Genomic DNA, 23,616 nt, shown 5'->3' with positions numbered 1-23,616 from the left:
TTTTAGAATACTCATCCTGGCATTCTATTAACTATTTTAAAGCAGTGTAATTGCTGAAATGCCAAATAGTACACAATTAAACCGAGATGGGTTTCCTTCTTAAGGAAAAAAGAAGTGAATGAAAGTGGCAAGTATTATTTTTAACCTGTGATATTTATTCAGTTTGGGGTTATGAATAAAATGCTGTTCATCTTCTGAAAAACAAAACCTTGCTACTTTGAATAACCTTTAAGCCTTGGGGAGGGGGTGAAACTTTAAGGACATGGATCTATCTGGTGGTGCCTTTAGAATACATTGGCATGGGATTCAGGAGGGCCCGTACGTATAAATAGCAAAAGAAGAGACATTAATTAAGAATGCTGATAAGAATGAACTTTCAGCAATGATGAAACGTTACAATTTAAGGATGAAAAGATGGTTTGGGAGAAAGGGGCATTAACCGTCGGGTAGAAAATGAAGAGTCAAAGGCGGGGCTAGTGGAATTAATGGAAAATGGAATGGAGATTAGGAAAAAAATGGGGATTTGGTAACCAAAGAGCAGTATGATCCAGAAGTCAGTTCGGGGGTGGGGGCTTAAAAAGGGTTCAGGGTGTGTGCGCGTGCGTGCTGGAGGTAAGGTCTGTACTTCGGTTTGAGAAATCTAGGTGACAAAGTTGTGGAGATCAAATTCGGAGGACTGGGTACAAGGAGAGGCGGGAATGTGGGGATTTCCAGGCTGGACTAACAGGTCTGGGGCGCGCGCAGTGTCGGCGCCCTTCTCCCGGGAGAGGGTGGTCTTCTCTGTGCCGGGTTCCCGGGCTCCTCCGTCCGGAGCGAGCCCTCACCTCCCGCCACCCGGCCCTTCACTCGGCCACGGCCCCTCCTCACCTCAGGCCGCGGCGCCTCGCTCCTCCACGTCCCCACAGCCCACGTCCCCCTAGGCGCCAGGTCACGCTAGGCCAGTCGGTCGGCCGGTAGCGGCCCCAGCTCAGCGGTGCCCCGGCGTTCCCCGCGCGGCTCCGCGGGCCTCTCGGATCCTCTCCCAGCTCCGGCTCGCTCAGCTCCACTTCTAGCAGACGCGGCACGCGGCACCCCCTCCCGCAGTGGGGCGATGCGCCCCACTGACCCCGCCCCGCGGCTCTCGCGCCGCGCACCGCCCTCGGACTTGGACCTGTACGTTGATTGGCCCCCGCGAAACCCGGCGCGCCGGGGCATTGGCCCAGCGGCCGCCCTGCTGCGAGGGGGCGGGACGCCAGGCGGCTGCGATTCCCGTAACGCGACTCCCGGCGTCCCGGATTCCGGTGGCTGCGCCTGTGTCGCCTCTCCTAGGCGAGATCGAAGGGTTCCCCCACCTCCCTTCTGCGGGCGGAAGGAGCGGAATGTCCCACTTTTCTGCAGAATATCGGGGTCGTGAACTGAAGCTGGGTGCTCTCCGCGCCTGCCGGCCTGCCTTCGCAGCCTTCCCCGCGGGGCTCAGAGCCTCGAGGGACCAGCGGGCTCCCTTAGGGACAGGGCAGGCGTGGGAGCTCCTCGGAGGAAGTGGGGGCTCTGTGGCGGGGACTGCACACTGGGTAACCGCAGATTGCGGCGGCCGCCGCCGTTCTGCTCCGGTCTAAGTCACTATGTAAAGGAACCCTGCCACGGTATTTATTAAGTTAATAAATGAGTTTGGGTGTGATTGATCACTGAAACAGAGCTGGAGACACGCCAAGAAACTAGTTTTTCTTTGTGGTTTGTACCTTTCAATTTGTAATAAAAAATACAGTGTAAAAGCCAATTTCATTACATCCCCCCACTCGCATCCGCTCCCGCTCCCCCCGCCTCCCCGCCACTTACCCCCACCCTGGAAAATGGGCTTTCATGTTTATTTTTTCCAAAGCAAGATGAGAAGCTCAAAAGATAAGCTGGCGCTGCGGGGTGCCGGCAAGGGAGGGGTTGACCTAAAGGTTTTGAGAGTGTGCTTCTAAAAACCGAAGCCGAGGTTCTTTTAGAGAAGAATGGCAGGCTGTAGGAGGTCAATAATGATCTAATGGACTTGAACAAATTTTAACAGACAACTTTAGTGTTCTAAATTACATTTAGGATCAGACCGAGTAAAACAGACCAAGTTTTGATCTCTTAATTAGTGATCATATACGTTTTTAAAAGGCACCGAAAAGTAGTCCCAGGCATGATTGGAGATGGTGTTGCAGGAAAGACAAAGCCCCATTGTGTTCAGCTCTTGCTGCACCCTGTCATTCTATATCTAATCTACACATTCTATATCTAATCTACGGAGTGTGGCTGGGTTATATTTTAGCTCTCCCATTTATAAGGGTGTATTTTAAAACAAAGTTTTATAAAATGTTGTTAAATTAATAAAATTTATTTAGATGTAGCAAGTATTTGTTTAAAGGCAATGGTATAATGGTTAAGTGTGTCTTCCGGTTCCAAATTGCCTCAGTTTGAATCCTGGTGCTGTGAATTCCCGTGTATGTGAGTTTCTTTATCTGCAGAAAGAGAATAATGGTACCATCCTAATAGGACTGCTGCAAGAGGTAAATACATGAGTTAAAATACATGAAGTGCTTAGCACATAGTAGGTGCTCAATAAATGTCAGCTTAGCATTATTGAACATCTATGTCAATGCTTCCCTAACATTTTGTATTATACCTTACGTTGAAATGATGATATTTCTCTGGCACAGGGAATAGAAGAAGATGATGCCGGGGTTCTTGTTTGCGGAGCTGAAGAATGAGCTTCACAAACAGTCAAGGTAGGAGAGCAAGGTACAGGCTTTTATTTAAAGATACAGTGAAAGGACAGAGCTCCCGGCTCACGCCAGGAGGGGACAAGAGAGGCCGTAGTGGTACGTTGTCTAGGGGGTTTTATAGACAGCTGAGGATTTTTCGAGAACATGAAAAAACTTAGGGGTGTGGACTTGTTAAGTGATCCCTGAATATTTAGAATTAACTTAACACAAGTAACTTCCTCTGATGATTTCTCCCTGAGATACCAGCATCTTGGTCTGGGAGCATAAGAAACAAGGCCACCTGCTCAGTCCCCAAGGTTGGCCAAGGTATTGTTTGCTAAAGAGTAAGTTAAGAATTTCTAACGTCTTAACTTCTTGAGTATTAAAATGCAATCTTATCTTTAAGGTGGAATCCTTCCTGCCTTTTACTCTGTTGTTTATGCCTGGGCTAACCTGCTAAATTAGTTGCCCAGTTTGCAAAATCACTTCATCAGATCTGAAGGAGAAAGACAGCACTTTGGCCTGGGCCTTTTAGTATGGTAAAGAGAACCTTACACATGATTATAAATGGTTAGCATAATAAAACATGTGCTATTTATCTGGGGAACATTAACTGATCTTACTGAAGAATGATCCTAGAGCTCAATGTTTAACATAGAGTTTTAGCAGGGGGGTTCCTTGCAAATATCCTGCGGTGCTTTTCCCCTCCGGAGGCCCTCACCCTATTCTGACTACATTTATGGTCCCTGTCTCAAGGGGATCAATATCTCATAGCACACTAGCCTGCCTTGCTCACTGGTCAGAAAAGCAAAGGACTCAGTTAGTGCTTTTGTGGACTAACTTTATATTGGCTTAGCCTTACTGTTAAGAAACTCACATTTTGTGGGGATGGTTAAAGTCTTAAGCTAAAAGAATGAATGAGTATTGGAGAAAGATTTTTCAGTACAGGAAGAACCCTTTTCCCCTCTGCTGCAATTACCTGATTTTTGTAGACACCTCTGTAGGGTATTGGCTCCGAAATGACCACTTTCAGGTTAAAGGGTATGTCATTAGCCCTGTTGAAATGCAAAAGTAAGTGGGAATAAGTGACAGCAATTGAGAATTTGCCATTTATGCCTTAGACTTGGGATTTTACATATGTCAAACGCAGAGGGTGGGGAAGCTGTACAATGAGAGGGTAACATGAGGACATTGAGGTTACCTACAGAGGTCACTAAGTGAACAAAGCTAGGAACAAAATGCTACAGAACAAAGGTGATAAATGCCGGGGACAAACTTTGCCTGCCTTGCTAATCTGCATAGTTCTGGAGCTGACCAGTTTAGCCATTGACTTCCTTGACTGTGTCTGACTGAGTTTCTGAAGCTCTGTGTCAGCCTTGGAATTATCTCCATGTCCTGCATCAACTTAATGATTTCAGCATCCGAGATAATGACTCAGCACCCTGACCTCACAATTTCTCATCCTTCTCTTTTCCAATGGTTGTCAGCGGCTTTCTGTATCAGAAACGCGCAGATGTAACCACACCTTGAATCTAGTCATCAGATGAAATCACTCCACCTGCAAAATGTTGGCCTGTGAGTTTCCCTCTGTATCCCCAGCCACCTACCCTGCTAACCTCTCTTAGTTGCTAACTCCCATTGAGTCTGCCGTTTGTCCTCAGTGTGACCTCCAGTCTTTGTTTTCATAGTTTATCAGTTATCTCCTATCTTCTCTTATCTTCCTAACCTGTGAGAACCCTTTTATCAACCATTTTAACTGCAGTCTTACTTGTATCTTCAATTCTCTTGACCTTCAGCCATGTTTACCTTGTCAATACTACTTCCTATTTTCCCTTTCCTTGAACTACCAGTGCCACCCCAACATTTATTCTTAGTACAGAACCTTATTTCATTATTCCCTTTAAAAACCAAGACCATCATTTGTATTTGTAAGCATCCATAACTTTTCTCCAGTTTAGGATGCAACCATACATATGTTCTTTTCTTCTTTTTCCTACCAAGAGGAAGGACAACACCTATTCTTTTAAAAAGTTCTTCCTTGTATGTTGGTCCTATTCCTACCAGGGTCAGTTCCCTAGTTTTGTATTTTCATTATTAGCATAAAGTGCCTTAGAAAAACTTTAAAATTAAATATTAACTCAATGATGGGTTGGGGAGCTTTTCTGTTTGTGTTAAAACCTTTGTAACCTAATAGAATCTAACTCACCAAACAGAATTAAAAATAATTCAGTGTAAGGTTTAAAATGAAGTCATTTAAGAAACATTATAATCTGGGGCCTAATAAAGTAAGTTTGGGATAAAAATATGAACTTAAGTTGTAACTAAATTTCCAAGCTAGAAAACAGGAAAAACTCATTTCCTAGCACCTAAACTAAGCAACATTATGATTCAAATTCAGAATTTTTACTGCAGAATAATATATGTTCAGAAAAATGAGCATACTGTGACAGTACAATTTGAAATTTTTTCACAAACTGAACACAACCATGTAACTTGCATCTAGATCAAGAAACAGAACATGACCAGCACCCTATAAGGTTCCTTCTGCCTCCTTCTGGTTATTGGACGGCCACTGCTGACTACTAATCTGACTTCTAACACTGTAGTTTTATGGCTGTCATTTTAAAATTGAGAAGTTAGCAGAAACTTCTTAATGCTATCAGTATTTGCTCATTTTATTTCATTTTAACAAATAACTAAAGCAAAAGATTTTGAAATGAAGTAAGTGCTGCTCTGTTTAAAGGTTAAATACAGATGCAAATTGAAGTGGAAGGAGTCTAGCTTCTTGTTTCTCAGGACCTAGGAAAACTTTGTCAAATAGCCCTGGGCTGGTCAGTGATCTGGCATTACTCTTTCACAAGGGGCTTGGCTTCAGAGAAGGAAAGGCCAGTGAAGAAATGCCAGCCCCAGTCAGGTGCATCTTATTCCCATATGCATTGGATGAAGAAGTCAGGTATGGGGCTGCAGCTTTGAATGGCCCTGACTTGCTTCAGAATACCATCCTGAGGAGTTTGAACACACTTTGCCTTTGTTAACTCTGACACAATTCATGCAGAAGCAGGGGCTTTCCTTTATTGACCCTTCTTTGAAAGAATACTCTTCAGTTATAAAATAGATTCCTTGGCTCCAGGTCTGATGCTTACACTTAAAACTAGATAGGTAACAAGCTATCAACATGAATTTTTAAAAAAAAAACCTGTTTATTTTGTGGGGTTGTATGGCCAGGAATTTCCAGCTCCTTGCCTAGGATTTGGATAAAGATGTAGTACTAATTGCATTAAATAATGACTTCAGCAAATGTGGGTCAGTCTCCTCAAGGGAAGATGGCAGTACCTACCGAAGAGGCAAAAATTAAATGAATGTATTTCCTGAGATAGCTGGAATTTTCTGAAAATAGTTCTGATATTTTTTTAGAATTTAGGGACTGATCATTTTCCATAATCAACAATAAATTGAATTTAGTGTCAGAATCAAATGAAATTAGACACAAAGTTAATCTAGCTCACATTTCAAATTATTAGAATCATTACTTTGCTGCAAGCAGGTATGATAGACTCTTAGGATGAACTCTGTGATCTCTCACTTCCTGGAGTACTTTGCATGATTTCCTCCATTTGAATGGGAAGAATGTACATAACTATATTACATAAGAGTATAGCACCCATCTTGCTAGTGTCTCTCTTTTGTGGCTTTGAAAAATCAAATTGCCATGTTGTGGTCTCTACATTACATGAGATCATAATGCTTGTCTTGTGAGGAGATTCTTTCTCTCTCCCTTGCTGGCTTTGATGAAGCAAACTGCCATACTCTGAGCTGCCATAGAGAGCGATCTTGTCTCAGGGAACTGAGAGTGGCCTCTGGCCAATAGCTAGTAAGAAACCAAAGTCTTCCATCTTAACAACCTCAACGAACTGAATTCTGCCAACAAAAGCAAATCCTGCCCCAGTCAAGCCTCGGATAAGACAATATCCCTAGCCAACAACTTGATTATAGCCTGATGAGACCCAAAGCATAGAACCCAGTCAAGGTGTGCTTGCACTCCATACAGAGACTCTGTGAGATAACAAATGTGTACTATTTTAAGCTGCCAGGTTTGTAATAATTTATTATGTAGCAATAGAAAACTAATATAACAGGCAAAAGTTGAGAGCTATTCACATAAATGTTCACAATGAATGTTGTTTTTACATACTCAAATCAAATGTTTCTAAAGTGAATAAGATCTGGATCTGGAGAAGGAAATTATATCAAACAGGAGGCTACTCTGGTGTCCTGAAGACCCAGGAATTAAGGGGATCCCAACTGTTCCAATTTTATTCATAAATTCCATAAACATTTACTGAGCATCAGTAATATACCAGTCACTGAGATATGGATATAAACAAGACACATGTGTTGACCTTAAGAACTTCAAAGTCTAATGAGAGAGAGAGAGAAATAAACCAGCAAGTACAGCAATATTACAGTGCTATGAGGTAGGCATTAAGAGAGATTACTGGAAGTTCTCATGCATAAACACTTCAGGAACTGGGGATTATAAAAACTCTGTACTTCTCTCTATCTCTAATCTCACATCCTCATTCCATATGGTGGATTAAAGATGGCTGTAAATTCTTTGATACTCTATGGAAAGATGAGGCCTAATTCCTATCAAATTTGGGTAGGCTTGAGTACTACACTCATCAATAGAGTACAGAAAAAGTAACTCTATGCCAGTTTGAAAACTATCCTATAAGAGGAGTTTTCACCTTGGCCTCTGGAAGTCCAGAGCCACCATGTAAGAAGTCCAACTACCTTCTTAGACCATATGGACAAGGCTGAGACAACATGGAGAGGGATAGTGGCCCAGCTGCCCAGAAACTAAGTGTGTGAGGAAAGTCATTCGGAACTTCCAGACCAGATTAGCTGCCAGGTGAGTATTTCTATGATGTCAGTCAGTGCCACATAGAGCAGAACTGCCTAGCTGAGCTCTGCCCAAATTCCTGGCCCACAGAATTGTGAGATGCAATGTTTGTTGTTTTAAGTCACTAAGTTTTATTAGGGAGCAATAAATAACCACAATGAAACCCTTAAATTTATCATGCATGATGCTGAAAATTTGACCATCTTACAATCTTTTTTGTGTATGTGTGGGGGGGGGCCTAAACTATTCATTTTAATGATTTTTCTCCACAGATGACAAAGCACACCACACAAGAACAACTATTCAGTTTTACAAGGAAGCTAAAAATTATATTGAGTGAATGGGACCATCTCATACTCTTTGAAGGTCTGTCAACACTTTCCCATCACCTAAGTCCCTTTTGTATGTCATAAAAGTCCTCCATTACCTGACTGCTACTTTCCAGTCTAATTTGTAATACAACCTCCAACTCCAGGCTGTCATATTACCAATTTGCTAATGGTTCCCCAGGCCAGCCTCCAATATACTCTACCTGCTTCCATGCCAAGAAAATATAGTGTATGTTCCTCCCTTGGCCTATCATTGCCCTCTTCATTTTCTTTTCCTAACTTGATCACAATCTTTCAATATTCGCCTTACTATTTATTACCTCCCCTCAGAAATCTCTGACTTCTCCCTGCTCTAGACCATGAGAACTCACAGCAAAAGAATGCAAATCATTCCAGATTACCTTTGTTTCTCCAGAGTGAGCTAAGGTGGGTCAGTAGGAAAGGACTTCAGTCTTCAGCCTTGACGTTCCCTGACATCTGTTAAGATGAACAAATGGCCCCATGTAGTTCTTGAGCATCATTACCCACATATTAGGCACTTGCAGAGATGACCTTGGCTCACCCGAACTTTGCTTGCATATTCCATGCCACTTTCCACTTTAGTGACTCATTGTCATGACCATAAGACCGCTTGGGCACTTTGTCAGCTAAATTCTGTGCCCTTCTAGGGGCAATTTAACTCTTCAACTGTGCTCACTGGGGCTGCTAGAGATTCAGAGGGGCTACCACATGCTTTCCCTACCTATGGCACTCTATGTGGCCATTTTTAACTTACTACTATCATGATATTGTGGCCAGGAGACATCTGTCAGATCGCTGCCTCCCAGGATTTCACATGGTAACAGATCCCCACTATCACTGTGAGCTTAGTTATAACAGCTGCCCTTTCTTGAGGACCAGCTTTGTGACAGGAACTCACTACACTAGGCACTTTGTATCCCAATTAATCTTCACACTAAACTAATGTGGAAGGTGTTGCCATTCCTGCTTTATATGTTGGGAAGCAAAAGCTCTGAAAATTTAAATAACTGGCAGAGGCCACACAGCTAGAAATTTGTTCCCAGGCCTTACAACCTAAGTTTTTATCAGTCTTGAGATCATGTTCTTTCATGATGCCACACTGTCATCTTACCACATGTAAAGCAAATACATCCTAATGATTTTCATTTTTTTGAGCTTGTCAAAAATTTAGCAGAATAGAGAGGCTGGGGAGAAGGATCTTTACTTGCAGTGCCGTGCCGGGCCGCTCTCTCTCAACCAGGGCATCATGGCGGAGACTTCCATGAGGAATGATCACTGTGCATGACAGTCAGAGTGATAATAATAAACACTTCAGTGTTTACCATGTGCCACATATTTTTGTAAGTGCTTTATATCTTAATTATCAGTTCTCACAACAATACCCTCAAATAGGGATTATTATCCCACTCTTAGAGACTGGAAAACTGAGTCTCAGAGTGGTGAAGCAATTTTCCCAAACTCTCCTTGTTACTAATGGAGAGAGACTCTGGGATCTGAATCTTGAAACTGGACTCTTAAACACTGTAAGAATGATTATGCATAAATCACCGAGTGATAAGTTACTTGTGTAATTTAAAATATAGTCAGTATCAATTTTTATATCAGCGAGGGCTCCTTCTACTACAAGTGACAAATAATTCAGTACCACTTATGAGAAGAGAGGCTCCAAGCAAGCTTTGATCCTGTGGCTTCCATGATCCCACCAAACACCTGGCTTCTCTCTCTGCTCTGCTTCGACAGTGCAGCTGGAGCCTTGTGCTCTGCTCATGGTCACCTGAGTCATTACCATGCTTAGACTCTGATAACCAAAATGGCCACAGCAGTTTGAAACTTCACATTACTGCATCATTTTAATAGGAGAAGAGGGAAAGCTTGCCTCTCCCAAAAGCTCTAGCAAATATCTCCTCATGTCAGATTGGCTCCAGTCAGGTTTCATGTCCACGCACAAACCATGGCCCAGAGAATGAGATGATTACCTTCAGTTCATTGGCTCCCTCCTCTGTGACTTCCCCAAGACAAGTGTCTGAGAATGAGAGGGGGGAGCAAGTACAGGGGCTTATTTCCTGGGGGGAGAATGTACCCTGGGCAGGTGTCCACCATACCCTTACTCCTATGGCTCAGAAGTGTTAGTATTTTGGTGTATTTCCTAAGACTATTTTTTACTTGCATTCGCTTTCTGTTTCTTCATTTACAGTTGTGGCCTAAGCAATTTCCCATGTTGTTAAAAGTTCATTTACTAACAACATTCATAATGCTTTCATTAGCTCAGTGAACTCTTCCAACTGATTCCATAGATATAGATACTGGCAGCAGACAAAGTTGCAGGGTATGGAAACTTCACATCACCTTGGGCATGGTCTTAGGAGGAGGCAGCTTCCTGGGCGGGGTCCTACTACTCTTGCCTCTCCTCCAGGCTAGCCTCAAGCCTTTCTCTGAAGTGGCTTCTGGGGTTTGGTTTGTGAGGGAAGAGAATGAGGAGAGGGAAGGCTCAAACTTTGTAGCAGCGTTCGGCCCAATTTGTCCTATCTCCACCACCTACCAACATGTACTCCCTCATGATCTGAGAAACTTTCCAGCTTGGGTAAAAAGACCAAACTGTGAGAAAAAATAAATTAGAATTATGGCAAATCATGGGTGAAAGGTGCTGCCATTGCAATACTCTGAAAACCTTCAGCACGGCCTGGCACCAGCCTCTGAGGATGTACAGTATTGCCTCTGTGTAAGGTGTTTTTCATTTTGGTTGGGATTTTCACTTGTCAGAAGGCCAAGTTCTTTAGGATTTGGCCAGAATATTTTAGATCCTGAATTTGTGGGTCCAAGCTCATTCTTGCTGCTTCTAAGTAGAACAGTTAGGTTGAACCCTTGGGTCAACAGTTGACACTGTGCTAAATAAAATATTTTCTTCTTTGAGGCAAGTAATGAGTTCCAATATTCTTTCTGAGCCTTCCTTGTATAAGGAAACAGGTCACATCATTAAAATTGCTGAGGAGGAAATTATATGACAGCATTTGTAAAGATAACATTCTAAAAGAGAGTGAACCGTACCAACAGAGAGAAATATTAATTGGTATTTGTGCCTTCAGATGACTTGGTGTTTTGTGTGTTTGTCTCTATGTGGAGTTCACAGTGATCACATTACGTGCAGAGTACAAGGTACTGATCAAGGGGTGGGTGACCACTGGTTCTGAGTTCTATTCTGCTGGGTTTTGGTGGAAGCAACCAGTTAGTCAAGTAGAGGCAGACACAATGCCTTTTACAAGGTGTACAACTGGTAAGGATTTGTTGTTTATGTTGGGTCTGAGAGGAATCAGTGGATGAGGAGACAGAAATCCAGATAACTCTACCACTTATTAGCTCTACAAATTTAGGCAGGTTACTTGTCTTACCTGAACCTCCATTTCCTTATCTATAAAATGGGAATACAACCTCTTTTAACAAGTTATTACAAAATCTAAATAACATAATATATATATGAACTTGCCCTATATGGAAAAAGGCTTAATATATGTGAAGGTATGTTATTACTGTTATTATGATTATCGTTACTATTAAGTTTAATCATGAAAAGAGTTACAGATTAATTAGTAAACTGTGATAGCATAGTAGAGACCTGTGGCTTTGGCTCTCAAAATAACAATGAAAACATAAATGTCAGACCCTTATTTTATACAGAGACAGACACACACACTGCAATTTGTTTAGTTGGGGCCCTTGGTAATAATAGGGTAGATTTTTTTTTTAACCTTTCTAGTTCTTGCTACCTATTCACTAATTAGTCAAGGCAGGATTCTTTCCACATTCCAGAATTAAGGCTTTTGAGAATTGATAGAGGCCCCAGATATTTGACTATGTCCAATCTTCTTATTTTACAGATCAGGACATTGGGACTTGCTCTGGTTCAAATAGTTACTGGGAGAACTGGGCTGACAACACAGAGTCACAGGCTGTCTCCAGCATCCCAAGTATATGTGATACAGGACTGAGTGACTTGGAGCAGCCTGGATCCAACGTTAAACCCTAAAGTGATCCTGTCACTTGGAGATACAAAATTTTTTGCTTGCAAATAATGAGATTCTTGAGCAACTGGCTGAGCCTAATAGAGTCCAGAGAGGGATTTTTCAGGCTGAGAATCACCAATGGATTTTTGTCATTTTCCTGATATCATCAAATTGTATTATCTATAAGGATATTGCTTAGAAACCATTGCCATTGGATAATTCTTGTTAACTGCTTAGGATAAGAAATTATACCCACCATTTATCAGTCACCTATTTTGTGCCAGGTATTCTGTTTAAATCAGGTAATTTAATTCCCCCTCCCACCAATGTGGAAAGCTGGTACTCCTCTCCCATTTTATAGATGAAATCAAAGCTCAGAGAGGCTAGAGAACGTATTTAAGATCACAGAGTTGGTAAACGTCAGAGCCAGGGGAGCCAGGATTCTAAGCCAGGTCTGTCAGACACTGAAGCCCAGACTCTTTCCACCACTTAGAGTTAGTGAGTATGGATGACTCAGAGACAAAGACTGTTTTATTGATGGCCACATCTTTTGTTCCTAGCCAATTTGAAAGAAGCAAAATTTCTGCACAAGGATTAGCTGTCCCTAAACCGGAGCCACTTGCTTAACACAATTCACACTGCTAAGATTCTCTACTTTACACAAGTGCATACAATCCTTCACTTTTACTATGAATTGACACTGTTTTGACCCCCACTCTCCAAATCTGCCCATATGATTTTGTTCTCTTTCTGCAATTCTCGTAAACACTTCAAGTTCCTTCCTTGAATGTGAATGGACGGAAAAGAATCACGACATATAATCAAGTACAGAAACTTTGGTTGAGATTTGGGCAAACACTCAAGTTAAGAAGGATCAGGTTACTGCTTAGGTCTAAGGCCTGACAATAAATACTTTTGGGATAACTAACTGAAAGACCTGTTCCCTCTTTTTCTTGGGAACTATGTACATACATGAACATTAAGCAAAGCTTCCTGGAGAGGGAGTGAAATAATCTTAGCTGAAAAAAATCTCACATGTAGAACATACACATTATGCTTTTCTTTGGAAAACCTCACTGCATTTGCAGGGCATGAGGGGCATGGCGGGGGTGGGCAGATGACTAAGTCAGAGTGAGAACATCAATGAGGCTCTGTAACTTCCTGACTATGCAGCCTCTGGCAAGTCACATAACCACTCTGAATTTCGCTTTCCTAATGGGTAAAATGGGACTAAAAAACACTGTCCCTGGCTATTGCACAAGGATGGTATGAGGGCCAAATGAGAGAAGAGCTAGGGAAGAGCTTTCTGAACTCTAAAGTGCTGGGTAAAAGCAAGGAGTTAATATATACCACAGAACTTCCTTGCTGGCTGTGGACTGTGTGTGATAGGGTGGCGATGGTGTGGTGAAGTGTGCTAGGGAGGATATTAGTAGTTTTTACATTCAGATGCTAAACCACAGCTGCCAAGCAGGCAGAAAGCCAGTGCAAAGCCTGCTCTTTTTGCTGCACTTGAGTCTGCAGTTTCCTCTCTTCACTATTCACTCGCTGCCCTGCCTATGAACAGGCAGGTGTAAGGCCCTTCACCTCCTACCACCCCAGGGAGGAGGGAAGCCAGTGCTAAGCCACAGAGAGGCTGGGCCACTGATAATAGCTACTGTTTATTGGCTGCTTACTCTGTGTCAAGCATGATGCAAGTGTTTTATATACATTATCTTATTTATTTCTCATATCAGAAAATGAGGTAGGTACTATTATTATCCCCACTTTATAGATGAGGAAACTGAAAGAGAAGTCAAATTGCTTGCACAAAACTGTAAGTAGACAGTCTCCACCAAGAGTCAAATGCAGGTGGTCTGAGTCTAAAACCCACATCCTCAAAATACTTAGCTATCCTGCCTTCTTAAAAGCCAGAGTAATCTCAGGCTTGTGTACATGCTCACTCTCTCAGCCTCCTGCCACCAGCAGAGCCTCATTGGGCATATCCCATTTCTGAAAGGAGCAAATGCAGAGAAGGGGGTTGGATGCTAATGATGATCTGGGAACTCCATTTCCTACTTGCTGCATGGACCTTCTTCAGCGCAGTAATGTCCTCTTCTGTGGGGGTGGCCAAGCATGTATCTGGTGACCTGTATCTTTTTGCTCCTGGAGATTCTCGCTAATAGATGTCATAAAGTTGTCTAACTTAAGTTTTAGGCTACAATAGGATTAGAGTTGTAATTAAGGTAGGGCTTGGGTATAGTTGTAGCCAAGGAACATCTGTGACCTGGGGATAGGGAGCAGCTGCTAATAGAGGCAGCAACTGGTACCACACCAAATCCCTCATCTCCATGGAGCAATGGAATGATGTCCATACAGATGTTACCAGAGCATCCGGAGGGCCACATCCAATGCCAGGTGCCAGGTGTGTGCACATGATAAGGCACTTAGACATGAGAGAAAGCAGTAAAAGGCAGTATATAATGAAAAGGGATCAGTATGTCAGAAAGTAAGTGAAACTGAATTTACATTTCTAACACATTGCCATGTTATGCTCCTACTGCTGCTCGAGAACCACACTTTAAGGTCCACTATCTTAGAATAATCATTTGGGGTTGAATGGAAGTTGGGGCATCAACCACTTATCTCCTATGGAGATGGCTGTCAAATGTCCTGATTGCCTGCAGTTCCTGCTTATGACTCTTAAGCCAGTGTAATTACATCCCCCTTCACTCTCTAAAGTGCCCTGGTCATTTTCACATATAAATTACATGATCACATTACTAGACGATGCTTTGAGTTCAAGTCAAACACTCTTCTCAGTGAGTGGGCGCAGGTTGGTGAACTAGCATTCATCACTAAAATATGTGTTTCAATTGGGACATCTCTTCTTTGTCCAGTGTTCAAGGATCAAAAAGAGAGAGGAAAAAAGCAATCAGTATCAACCATATTTTACACTGGTTGGATCCTGACTGATACATGTTATAAGCATTGCTCTTAATTTATATGGAAACTATTCAGCACTCATTATAAATATAGCTTTTGATATCATTTTTGCTTAACATTCTTAACTGTTTAATTCATTTTACTGAATAGTAGGGTGTCAGTTGCTACTAACTCATTTTATATCTTAATGTTCATTGGCACAATTTTTATGAAAATATGAAGCATATTTTGTATTAAGTTAAAATATCATAACTTAAAAACTTTGACCATAATGTAGTTCACGGTAAAACAGAGTTCTGAATTAATATATGGTATTAGTTGCCAAGTATTTCTGGTTCATCCAGAAGTAAAAGTGTTCATTGAAAATTTACTACGTCTGGCAGTCATAGTAAGAGGCCATGTAATTTCTGGAAAAAAAGTAGTGAAACAATATTCCTATTTTTCTTAATCTAGTTTCTTTTTCTTGGCTCTTTCTACCTAAAGGTTACCAAAAACTAGGTTTAAATGATTTTGTGTATTAGACACCTCCCATCTTATTAATAGAACAGGCTTAACCTCTTCGGATTTCTTAAGAAACTGATAACAAGCAGTGTTTGGGATGCAGTTTAAGAGTTTACTTAAACCACTTCCTCCCAACCCCACACAAAACAATAAACCCAACAAGCAAGCTCCAAATGAGAATCATAGACATCTTATTGCTCTTTGCAAAACCAAGAATTGTGCAATTTTACTTAATCCAAAATTGTTTGAATTTTGTTGTTTTAAGCCTTTTACTAGACTTTTCTTGTTACGCCAAAATAACCACATATGGTTTCAATCCTTTGAAAGAAGGACAATTAGGGCTAATCTTGTAGAATAGCAACATTTAAAAGGTTTTAGTATGGTAGAATTTTTTAGTTGGAGAGATCCTAGCAGCTTTCTGTTCTAAACTTGTAGTTCATTCATTACAGGAGTCCCTTCCCAACCTCACTGAGAGAATGGTTCTCTAAACTGAGTACTACTTCCATTGATAGGAAGGCCGCAGCCTCAGAGGGTGGGCAGTTGGTTTCATTGCTGAGAGGGTTAGCTACAAAGGTTTCTTATAGTGAGTTACAACATGTCTCCCAATATGTTTACTTGAGATAACTACAGACTAAGCTACTGACTGAATTATGTCCTCTCAAAATTCATATATTCAAGTCCTAATCCCCAGTGTGATTGTATTTGGAGATAATGATTTCAGGAGGTGATTAAGATTAAGTAAGTTTATAAGGATGCAGTCCTAATTTGATAGTATTGGTGGCCTTAGAAGAAGAGAAAGAGAAAGATCCTTCTCTCTCTCCACTATGCGCACTGAGGAAAAGCCACAGAGGACAAAGTGAAAAGATGGCCATCTGTAAGCCAGGAAGAGAGCCCTCACCAGATACCAAATAGGCTGGCATGTTGAGCTCGGACTTTTTACCTCCACAACTATGAGAAATAAATTTCTGTCAGTTAAACCACCCACTCTATGGTATTTTGGTAATGCAGCCTGAGCTGACTAGGATGGACTATGTGCAGCCTTTTCTATGACAGAGCTATCATACCCATCCTAACACCTATGGTCTTTAAAATGAAAATTGTAATGAGTTCCACTTTTCTGTATCTGATACAATTTTCAGATTGCTGTCCAGACTGACTGTCCATATTGAGATCTCTCCAGCTTATGTCTGTCTTATCAAAATAATGTTGTCTAGAACTGAACGTAGAATATTCTAAATTCATCCTGACTAGTACAGAATATGCCAAAACATTATTTTCTATGAGCTAAATTCCATATCTTCTTGTGGATCATACATAATATAATGTTGGTTTTGGTTTTTCAGAAACACATTATATGAGGGTTATATATGTAGCCACCTAAAGTCTGCATGTATTTTAGATAAGCTTCTTTCTAGGCCCTGTAATCTAGTAGACTCTTGGATTACCAAATGTAAGACCATATGAAAAAGTGTAAAAGTTTAAAGAAAACCGGTATTTCACCATACAGACATGACCTCAAGAACCAGCTGGTTTATACGATATAAAGTCAATTCTATACTATTTGGAAGATGCTAAATGCTATGGCAAGTAAGGAGAAGGAGAGCAGGATAGGGGATCTGGGGACTACATCTGGTCTCAGTGGAGCAAGAATCAATCACTGGATTGCCTTAACATGGTTGTCACTTTTTCTGGTTCTGCAGCCTCCGTTCTAGGTATGTGACCTTGACAATTTAGCCTAGCCATGAGTCAATTGATTGATTCAGGAGTTTAGTATGTATTTTACATATTTAATATCTCTGATGCAGGGTTGTTGCAGACTCTGATGATTAATTCAGCTTAGAAATAGTCACTGAGTGATTCGTTTAGAATAACAGTTTGTGATTTTATTAGTGGTGTATCTGACTTTGAAGGTACCTTCATTTCATTTAAGCAATTGATTAATCATCTATCATTTAGTCAACAAATATTTATGGGCTGCTGAATATGCAGAAGGCTGAGTTATATGTACATGTATTAAAGTTACAGCTGCAGAACTGTGAGCTCTATAGAGTTCCTGGGTGTTGGTAAAGATGGAATTAGGTGCCTAGAAATACTATACAGTTAAAAATGGCAATATTTTCCAATAGAATATAGCTGTGATTTGAGCATTTTTCTTCTTTTTTTTAATTTTTATTTTTGCTTTATGATTACATAAGAACATGTTAATTGGTCTCACAATACCTCTCTGGTAGGTAGATTAGCATGTTTTCCTCATTGCATATGGGGGGAAACTTGAGATTCCAGGAAGATAGGTGCCTTACCCTTTGTCACTTAGGGAGTGTTCATGTTGGAATGGAAACCTTAGGCTTCAGGATCATTGTCTGGCAACATCCAATCTTGAGCCTGTTGGTATAAGAGGTCACACAGCACTGGCTCTATGTCTCCTTGGGAGACAGGGGGCTTTTACTGTGATACTTAGCCAGACCTCCCTGTTTCTCAGGTCCACATCCTTGGTGTCAAAGGGCCTCAGTTATGAAAAGTTCTTGGGGTATGGCCATCATCTGTCTGCCAGTGGGGTTCAGCCTTCCCTTTGGTCCAGGTACCAGCAAGAAAGAAGGGCAGGTGAACAGGCCAAAAGAGGGGTTCAAACATGTTTATTCCAGCTCCTTTATCTTATTGCTGCTCCCAGCTTGCTACTTATCCTCCTATACAATTACAGAAAAAGAGGAGAAAGATAATCACAAAAGAATTCTAGATATGTGACCCTGACCACTTAGGGAATAGCAAGTCCAGGCCTTATCTTTTGGACATTATTACCTGGTGATTTTTCAACCTAGGGTATCTACCCCATGGGGTAAGGAATCTTACCCCATGGAGATGTATTAAAAATACCTGGGGGAAGGGTGTTAAAATAAGTGTCTCTGCCTCCTATCCTCCCCAATAAGAGGATCTCATGCTAACAAGGATTCTCAACTCTGGCTATATATTCAAATTACCTGGGGGAATAAAAAAAAATACCCAGGCCTGGGGTCCACCTCTAGGCATTCTGAGTTCTTAGAATTGTTACAATCTGTGGTATAATCCTGATATGTGTATGTATATATATATATATATGTTTTAAAGATCTAGGTGCTTTTAAATGTGCAGCCAGGATCACTCTGCTTGTGGTCTCCTATTACTGATAGAATGCCCTATCCCTAGCATACTAACCCCCAACGTGTGTGTGTGTGTGCATGTGTAGAAAAAAGCCTGAGAACCATCAATCTAGTGATGTTCAAAGTATGTTTCACACACCAGCAATATCAGTGTCTCCTGGGAACTTAATAGAAATGCAAATTCTGGGTCCGAACTCTTGACCTACTAAATCAGAAACTCTCAGGATGTGGCCCAGTAATCTGTGTTTTAAAAAAGCCTCCAGGTAATTCTGATGCATAGTAAAATTTAAGATCCACTGTGCTAACCTACCCTAGGTTAACTGAAACCACAGGAGAAGCCTCTTAGTTGACAAAACATCTCTGAGAATCCACTAGGCCCTGGCATATGGCACTGGTGATGTCATGCCACCCCGCTGAGGTCATCAGAGCTGGGGCAGATGACTAAAGTATTCTGAACTCGTCATTTGAATATAGTTGAGTCAGAGGCCTGTCCTTTCTGATAGAGAACATTCTGGTTATAAACACAAGCATAGACAGGCTTTGTTCAGCTAAACAAATTAAAGTGTGGCAATAGAAATGTCAGATATTAACTAAGGAGGACTCTGGGGCTAAAGGCAGAGGTTGTATGTTTTTTGTTTTGAGTTATAGGCTCCTTCCCGGGGAAGTCACAAGGGCATGGGCAGCCATTCTCTCTCCTTGAGCTAAACGCTGTTTTTGCCTTGACTCTGAGTTTACATTTTAACCTGCTCTAGGCAGGCTTGTCCCATAATCAAACAATGTTTTCAAAGGCAGTGAAGATTGGCAAACAAAGCCCTGTAGCAGACAAAAGGCCTGGAAAACACTCAAGCCACCCTGAGCCAAAACATCTCCGTGGGAATCCATTAGGCCCTCAACTATAACAATGACTGGTGATGTCACGCCAACTGCCGCGGTCATCAGAGCTGGGGCTGACATGTGACGTTTCCTTATCCATTTTGTCCTCAGTGACTCCTCTGGCTCTTAGAGAACCTTTAGATATGAATCTTTGGAGGTGGGATGACTTGTTTTCAGACATTCTTCATATCATATTTCCAGCTTTCAATCCTACTGATGAGGATTTGAGCTGTGTCCTTAAAGCAACTTCTTAGTTGACAGATTTTCCTGCAGACTAGAACTTTTTCCGCATGGATGGATGAGTCTATTAGGATGCCAGACACCCAAGGGTTAGGTGGCTTCAGAGCTCACCTGTTCAGGTAGCCCATAAGCTCCTGAGGAATAAATCTGCCTAAAGTCAGAATGTAATGGTAACGACTCACTCTGAGATTTCATATCAAGCCACAGGAACTAAAAATGCAAGTATATTTGCCAGTGTGAAACATGACCTGTGATCTTAATCATTTAACTTCCTCAAATTGCCATATTACTCAAAAGGGCCTATTTCTTCATTGAGCATAGTTGAATTTCCTCTGTGGTAACTGTCACCATTTGACCTAATGATATGTCCAGGCTCTCCTTGCCACCTATGTGTTCTCCTTCCAAGAAAGCAGACTTGATCTGGCTAAGAGTATGTGCTGGCGATCACATTGTCACATTACCTGTATTCAAATTGATGCACCTGGCTTGTTAGAGATATACGTTTGAATGGAGTTCTTCACCTTCCTAAAGAATTGTTTCCTCACCTGTAAAATGGGGAAATAACAGTATTGACCTCATGGTATTAGCAAGAGGGTAGAGTTTGGTATATAGGGAGTGCTCAATAAATATTAGCTCTTATGTGAGGAGGCTATAGTAGAATCGTCAAAATGTATGGTTTAAATCCTGGCACTGCCACTTGTTAGCTGGATGACTATGGACAAGTTTCCTAACCTCTCTGTGCTTATATTTCCTCATTTATAAAATGAAGATAATAATATTATCTCACAAGTTGTTGGAAGGATCATATGAGTTAATACATATAAAATGCTTAGAACAGTAATTGGCATATAGCAAGCCTGGATGAAATATTAGTTAATACTATGATATAGGAACCATGACATAGAATTCCTGTCAAGATATAGTAGTGATGGGCCAAGAACGTGATATCAGACTATTACTCTCCTATTCTTCATTACCTGATTAACACTGGCTAATTCATCAGAGATAGAACTAAAGTCCAGAGGGAACTGGGATAACCTGCCATCAGTTTTGCTCTTCACATTTGTGGGGCACCAACAAAACACATAAATGAAGGCCCACCTACCATATTTTAAATACTTAAAAGCTATACATTCAGCTAAAAAACTGTTAAATAAAAATTTTTCAACCCTCCTATCTTGACAAACATACCTTCATAGCAACCTGGAAGTTCAGGTTTGCATGTAGAATTTTCAGAGTTCTATGCCAGAAGTTGGAGGTAGAGAGAGCTAGTGTCCAGGCCCTGGCCCCCAACCTCTTCATTTGCCCAGCTTCTTCCTGTAGCCAGCTCATTGTCCAAGGTCCATCCCCAAAGCTCTCCCCTATACACATCCCAATGGTGGCAGTGTGCCAGCTGGCAACTTCCAGGAAAGTCTCGCGCAGATGTTCTGTCAGTTGGCCTGAACTCTTTGGGCAGAAAATTCCAAAGTCTTGGGTACTGGGAACTCATCCTGCAGAGGAAGTATTATGGATTGAATGTTTGTATGCCCCCATCTTTAATTGACGTATTGAAGTCCTAAATCCCAGTATGGCTGTATTAGAGATAGGAATTCAAAGGAAGTAGGTAAGATTAAATAAGTCATAGGGTAAGGCCTTAATCCTATAGGATTAGAGGAGAGACACAGAGAGCTTGTACTCTCGCTCCCCCTCTCTTCACTAAGGAAATAGCATGTGAAGACTTGAGAGAAGGTGACCATCTACAAGCCAGAAACAGTTCTTATCAGAAGCCGTCAATGCTGGCACACTGATTTCAGACTTCTAGCCCCCAGTACACTGAGAACATAAATTTCTGTTGTTTAAACTACCTCTCCCTGACCCCATTCTGTGGTATTTTGTTATGAAAGCTCAAGCTAACTGATACAGGGAGGGTGGGGGAGCTTCTGACCCTGCAGACTCCTTCATCTGTGTGGAGGAAAGGCAATGAGGACAGGGACCCCTTGATCCTCGAAGACGGTACCTCTCCCCAGAGGTATTCAGGGACAAGTGGAGAAACTGAAGTTCTAGGCAAAGAGATGCAGTATGGGAACTCAGGCCAAGAATTAAATGGACTTTGACCATTATGATCATAGACTATTCAGCTGGAAATTACTTTAAGGGTCAGCTAGCCCCCATTTCATAGTTGGAGAAACTGAGGTTGACAGACTTGCCACAGGTTATACAGAACCATGTTGCGAACTTGGCTTTTTAAAAATCTTAGATTTATATCCCTTTATTTGTTAGGTTATGTTCTCCAATTTGTGGATTAACTTTCAGAGGCCTGCTAGATTTGCTAGAAGAACTCTGGAGAATGCTTTATGAATTCTTGCCTCATTGTAGGCCAGAGCTACTTATAAGTGCCCAACTCAGGCTTGATGAGGCAAAAGCATGTGGTTAAAAAATATACGTAGCCACATGTAATTATTTGCGTTTCTTTTTATACTTATTAACTAAAGAAACATAACATTTTGGGGGTGAGACTTTGGATATTTACAAACTGTTATTCACCTCAATGAGGCAAACACATGACTAACCACAAATGATAGCTCTATGAGGTTCAAATGCAGTGTTTGCTCACATTAAAAGCTTATTCAAGTCACATGAAGCAAGCCCTTTTGAAACAGGGCAGAGGTGACCAAGCTATAGCTCAGAACTGGAGCTGAAATCTTCTCCCATTCCTGAGGTCCTAGGGAGTTGGGAGGGGGACAGTTGAGACTTCAGAAGATTGTACCCTAAGTAGGGAAAGCCACCTCTTGTACTTCTCTGCAGCTTCTGTCCTTCCTTTGATAAGAGGAACTCTATTCTACAATGAAAGTCCTTCCAAACAGGGAGAAAGGTCTAATTATAATAATAATCTTCATTTATCTGGAGTATTTTCATTTTCAAATGACTCCTACACATTAAATGCATATGAGTTGATTGGCTATGTAGTTTTATTATTTCTATTTGAGAAGTTACAATATTACATTTCAGAGAGATTAACTAATGATTGGCCCAAAGTCATACAGCTGATAAATTAAGAGTTGAGTTCACGTCTTCTGGCTTCAGTTCCACTGTAGCACGCTATAAAAATAAAACTGAGAGTATGAACACATCTTATTCAGCTCCTGGGCTGTGCCTATCAAATGAAATTATTTTAAGAAGGAAAGCTGATGTACTATTTTGTTTTCTCCCAATAGGGCTCTAAGTTTGTAGATATCTTTTGCTCACATCTAGGGCAGTCTGAGTGTTTCCCAGACCTCTCTCTTTTGTTTCCATGAGGATAGAATTTTAACCCCTTTCCTTCTGCAGCTCTGCCTTTGACAGAAGTGATCAAGGGCCACTACCGCTGCTCTGAGGTTTGAGTAGATAAGAGTGGGTATCTCTGACCAGTGTCCAGGTTTATCCTCTGAAAGGAGTAAAAGTCACTCAAAATAATGTTCCAAATAATTGTGTTAAAGCATAATCTAAAGTTCATTGACTTTTCTGCAATTATAAGAAAAATTAGAGATTTCTTTGTGGAAAATTTAGAAGGTGCAGAAAATATAAAGAGGAAACCAGGTTCCCCTATAAATTCTATCTCTGAGATAATCACTGTGAATATCTTGATATGTTTCTTCAAGTCTTTCTGGCTCTATATTTAGATTGCTTAGACTTTACTATAATATTATATATATGTTATTTTATATCTTGCTTTTTAAAAATTAAGCAATTAGATAGAATTGCATTTTCCCATGTCATTAAATATATTTTTTAAATGTATATTTATTTTATGGATGTGCTATCATTTATATAAATACTACCCTGCAATTGAATACTTAGGTTTGCCTCTTATTTTTCAGTTTTATAAATAACTCCATAATAAATATTCTTAGTATGACTCTTTATTTTTATCTCTAATATCCTTAGAATTGAATCCTGGAAGTTACTGGATCAAAGACTACAAATTGTTTTAAGATCATTGCTATTTAGATGAAATTGTTTTTCAAA

General features: G+C 41.0%; 1 protein-coding gene and 1 long non-coding RNA gene across 5 annotated transcripts in view; both read right to left on the bottom strand.

Annotated features, from left to right (window-relative positions):
- The window catches only part of IL6ST (interleukin 6 cytokine family signal transducer), a 79,016-nt gene extending 77,917 nt beyond the window's left edge, over window positions 1-1,099 (bottom strand). Inside the window, exon 1 of the mRNA XM_037022341.2 lies at window positions 868-1,099. The gene's annotated coding sequence lies outside the window, so the exon portion shown is untranslated. The remainder of the gene's footprint in view (window positions 1-867) is intronic.
- A 1,237-nt stretch (window positions 1,100-2,336) lies between these two features.
- The window catches only part of LOC108391430 (uncharacterized), a 34,050-nt gene continuing 12,770 nt past the window's right edge, over window positions 2,337-23,616 (bottom strand). Inside the window, exons 2-8 of one of the 4 annotated variants that reach the window (XR_005062378.2) lie at window positions 20,824-21,122; window positions 20,094-20,177; window positions 17,850-18,069; window positions 17,686-17,767; window positions 8,345-8,420; window positions 3,691-3,766; window positions 2,337-2,468 (exon numbers count right to left, since the gene is read on the bottom strand). This is a non-coding gene — a long non-coding RNA (uncharacterized lncRNA). Of the gene's footprint in view, window positions 2,469-3,690; window positions 3,767-8,344; window positions 8,421-17,685; window positions 18,070-20,093; window positions 20,178-20,823; window positions 21,123-23,616 lie in introns of all 4 variants that reach the window. The other 3 variants (XR_005062377.2, XR_012130971.1, XR_012130972.1) reach the window with 3 other exon arrangements.

Source organism: Manis javanica, chromosome 1, assembly GCF_040802235.1.
Source record: "Manis javanica isolate MJ-LG chromosome 1, MJ_LKY, whole genome shotgun sequence".
Taxonomy (NCBI): Eukaryota; Metazoa; Chordata; class Mammalia; order Pholidota; family Manidae; genus Manis; species Manis javanica.
Note: the sequence above shows the minus strand (reverse complement) of the source record. Positions and strands in the feature narration are given on the sequence as shown.